Consider the following 4,796-nt stretch of genomic DNA (forward strand, 5'->3'; position numbering starts at 1 on the left):
AAGTGAGATGAACTTGTCCTTTCATCTATACCCTGCCTTGGTCTCTGAAACTTATCTGTATTATTGGTCATAAATGCAATCTCTTTCCTTAGAGCTCCATGAGTAAACATCATCTAACGTCCTTAAAAAACTTGCTCTCAAGTTCTTCGACATTTTCCCCCCACTAAAAAATGGGAGTCTCTGTCTCCTCCTTTTAAATCTGGGCTGGGCTTCATGACATGTGTGTTATAAAGAAAATGAAGCAGAAATGACACTGCGATGTTGGAAGCTAGACAACTTCTGCCTGTTTTGTGTGTGTGTGTGTGTGTGTGTGTGTGTGTGTGTGTTTAAGATTTATTTATTTGAGGGAGAGAGAGACTGAGCATGAGCGGGAAGGCAGAGGGAGAGGGAGGGAGGGTCTCAGCAGACTCTTTGCTCATGGGGCTCGATCTCACAACCCTGAGATCATGACCTGAAGAAACAAGAGTCAAATGTTTAACTGACCATTCTGCCCAGGCACCCCTCACTGGTTTTCTTGGAATGCTTTCTGTGCTGCCAGGTAAGAAGTTCAACTCCCCAGTGAGGCCACACATAGCTGCTCTGGTAGACAGTCTTGGCTGAGCTCCCAGGTGACAGGCAGTATCAACTGACTATCAGCTGCTCATGGCTTGGTGAATGCTTCATTTCAGATAACCACGGGCCCACTGAGCTCTTGGAGGACAGTGACACAACTCTGACTTGCAACCGCATGACAATGGTCAAGAAAACTGCCCAGCCAAACCCTTCCCCAATTCCTGACCTATAAAAGCGAGAGCAGGATAAAATGGCTACTTTAAAACCACGAACTGTTGAGGTCATTGGGTAATTTGTTCTGACCTCAAAGAGATGCCATGGTACTTTTTTCAAGGGTGGGATCTAAATAGTTTTGTATTTTTTTTTTTTAAGATTTTATTTATTTGTCAGAGAGAGAGTACACACAAGTAGGCAGAGAGGCAGGCAGAGGCAGCCAGAGAAGCAGGCTTCCTGCCGAGCAAGGAGCCCGATGCAGGACTCGATCCCTGGACCCTGGGATCATGACCTGAGCCGAAGGCAGCAGCTTAACCAACTGAGCCACCCAGGCGTCCCAATAGTTTTGTATTTTAAAAAAAACTTTCTTCTGATATGTTCCTGACCTCTCATAGAACTCTGAATTAGATACAATGACTGGATGAATGGATTTTTGAGCACAGTCTGGATCTCTAACTGTTGACTTTGGTTCCAAAATATAATTTGGGACATATAGATCAGATCTTGTTAAGTCAACCTTATGGGAACTGTATGGATATTTTGTAATACTGAAATTTTGTAGTTTCACTTTTTGTTGTTGTTGTTGATTTTAACATAGATGCCCTTGACTTTTCTTTTCATTAAACTGAACTTTTACTTATATTATTATTTCTATCTGAAGTTGGATCAGAGGAGAAAAAAGATGAAGGGGGGAGATGATGATAAAAAGTGGGGGCAGGACCTGCTTTCTATCAGTGATGATGGGAACACTGTGTCTTCTCTGAGAGGCAGTTAAAGGTCAGTGTTACTTTCTCAGGACTGATTAAAACTGAGAACGTGGGCTTGCAAGATTAGCGTGGGAAAGGAGAAAACTGAAGGGTAGCCAAAGCTGAGGCGTATCCCAGAAAGCAGAGCCTGAGACAAAGACCTAAAAAGAAGTATTTTGCTGGGCAGTGTGAACCCTAGAGAAAAGCAAGGAAGCGAGGAAGAGGGATACGAGGCAGAGGAGGAGGAACAATACAGAGAGCCACCACCAGAGCTGAATGAGTCTTTGGTTCCACAGAACCATTAATCTGCAGGGAGAAGTGGGAAGAATTTATCCTTAGCTCCCATGTCCCTCAGTAAGAAGTTTGCCTCAGGGACACCTGGGTGGCTCAGTCGGTTAAATGTCTGCCTTGGGCTCAGGTCATGATCTCAGGATTCTGGGATGGAGTCCCACATTGGGCTCCTTGCTCAGTGGGGAGCCTGCTTCTCCCTCTGCCTGCAGCTCCCTGCTTGTGCTCTCTTTCCCTCTCTTTGACAAATAAGTAAATATTTAAATAAAAAAAGTTTGCCCCAGGCAGACTTACTTCTCCTGCATTTCTGGGTTCTGTACAATTGAACATGGAACAGTTTCTCATGGCACCCCACACTCCAGCACTGGAAGAGCCGTGGAGAGGGAAGGGAGAAGCACGTGGTACATGGCTATGGGGAGGCCATTAGGTCACATGTGTATGAATCCAGTGTCTATCACAAAGATCTAACATTCATGGTATTAGAGACTCAAAAGGAGGGTACAAAGAAGACAGGGCTGAAAAAGTACTCAAGGGAACAGTGACTGAAAACTCCTCCAGTATGGCAAAATACCGTAAACCTACAGATTCGGGAAGCTGAGTCTACTCCAAACAGGGTAAACCACACCATTTACATGAGAGTCAAGCTTCTGAAAACCACAAAGTCTTGAAAGCAGGGAGAGAGAAACACTGCCTTAAAGAGAAGAGGAAAACAATTTGAATGACAGCAAACACACAGAGAGCAGCCACTAAAAAGCTATACAAACAGACACGCTTAAAACACCACAGATACATCAAAATAGAATTCTAAAAAAATACTCAAGAAGCCCCACAGAATAGCAGGAAAAACAAAGAAAACAGAGAAATGAAAATAAAAAATGAAATAACAGACTTAAGCCCCAGCACATCAATAATTATAAAATATAAATGGTCTAAATACGCCAATTGAAAGACAGAGATTGGCAGAGTGGGTTAAAAATAGCCCCACCACAGCCCCACCATATGTATTCACAACAATCTCCCTTTATTATTTTTTTAAGGATTTTATTTATTTATTTTTTCAAGAGCAAGAGAGAGAGCGTGCAAGCACAAGTGAGGGCAGGGGTGGGGAAAGGGAGAAGCAGACTCCCCATGGAGCAGAGAGTCCCGATCTGAGACTTGATCCCAGGACCCCAGGCTCATGGCCTGAGCCGAAGGCAGATGCTTAACTGACTGAGCCACCCAGGCACCCAAGAATCTCCCTTTAAATATAACAACATAGGCAGCCCAAGGGTAGGAGGGGAGAAGAACATTTATTGTGCAAACAATCAAAAGAAAGCTGTAGTGGTTACAGATCAGAGAGATGACTCAGAACAAAGAAAATTTCCAGAGACAGAGAGTGACTTGATATCATGATACAAGTGTCAGTCCATCAAGAAGACACAGGAATCTTAAATGTGTATGATCCAAACAACAGAGCTCCGAATGAATGGCTAGAACTGAAAGGAGAAATAAACAACCCCCTGATATGTCTGGAAACCCCAACACCCCTCTTAGAATTGACAGAACAACTGGACAGGAAATCAGCAAGGCTGTAGAAGGACTGAATAATACCATCAACCCACAGGATCCATTTGATGTTTAGAGAATTTCACCCAACAAAGCACAATAAACTTTCTTTTCCAGTGCCCACAAGATATACCTACGTAGACCATATCCTAGGCCCTAAAATAAACCTCGATAAATTTAAAAGAATATAAATCATGGAATGTGTTCTACAATCACAATGGACGCAAGCTAGAAATTGATAGCAAAAAGAGAACAGGTATGTCTCCAGCAAATGGAGACTAGGCATTTATAAATAACCCATGTATTAAAGAGAAAGTCTCAAGGGAAATATAAGAAATTGAATTGAAGGACAATAAAAATACATTATTTAATGTAACGATAAAAATGAGCTGAATGAAAATTAAAACACAAATTTCAATAGCGTGTTACAGTTTGTAGGACATAGCTAAGGCAGAGTGGAGGGGAAATTTATAGTTATGCATAGGTTAGAAAAGTGGGAAAATTCTCAGATTGATCATCTAACCTCCCACCTCAAGACCTAGTAAAAGAAGAACAAAATAAATCCACAGCATGCAGGAAAGAGGAAGGAATAGAGATTAGAGCAGAAGTCAATGAAATTGAAAACAAAAATAGAGAAAAATCTATGAAAAAAAAAGCTGATTCTTTAAAAAGATCAAAAAAGTTGACAAACCTCTGAAAAGACTGACAAAGAGGGGAAAAGGACACAAAGGATCAATATCAGGAATGAAATGGGATATCATTACAGACCCAGTGGGCACCGGAAGGGTAATAAGGGAATTCTATGAACAACTCTATATACCTACACCTGACAACTTAGATGAAATGGACCAATTCCTTGAAAAACACAAACTACCACCCCAGTGTGAAGTAGATCATTTGAATAGCTCTGGGATTGCTAACCTTATGCATATGTAATTAAAAATCATCCCCGAAAGAAATCTTCAGGCCCAGATGGTTTCACTGGAAACTTCCTGTCAAGATCCTTAACTTAATCACATCTTTTGTCCTTTAAAGGTAATATTATTCTTTTGCCATCTAAGGGATATTTTTAGGTTCTAGGGATTAGACTGTGATCATATCTTTTGGGGGACCACCATTCAACCTGCTACATATAGCCACAGAAATCAAGATTGTGTGATGAAGGGTTAGACAAAGAGATGAATCAGAATATACATGTAGAAAATGGACACACTTAAACATGTCCAATTGATGGATTTTTTTTTAAGTGCAAAAATAATTCAGTGGAGGCAAGATAGCCTTTTCAACAAATCGTGCTGGAGCATTAAGACACCCATGAGCAAAAAAACAAAAACAAAAACAAAAACAAAAAACAAACAAACTTTAATTTCACACCTTACAAAAAATTAACTAAAAATGGATCTTGTCTTTAAATGTAAAATGTAAAGCTGTAAAACTTTTAGCAAAAAACAT

Source organism: Lontra canadensis, unplaced genomic scaffold (assembly GCF_010015895.1).
Source record: "Lontra canadensis isolate GAN:19392208 unplaced genomic scaffold, GSC_riverotter_1.0 scaffold64, whole genome shotgun sequence".
NCBI lineage: Eukaryota > Metazoa > Chordata > Mammalia > Carnivora > Mustelidae > Lontra > Lontra canadensis.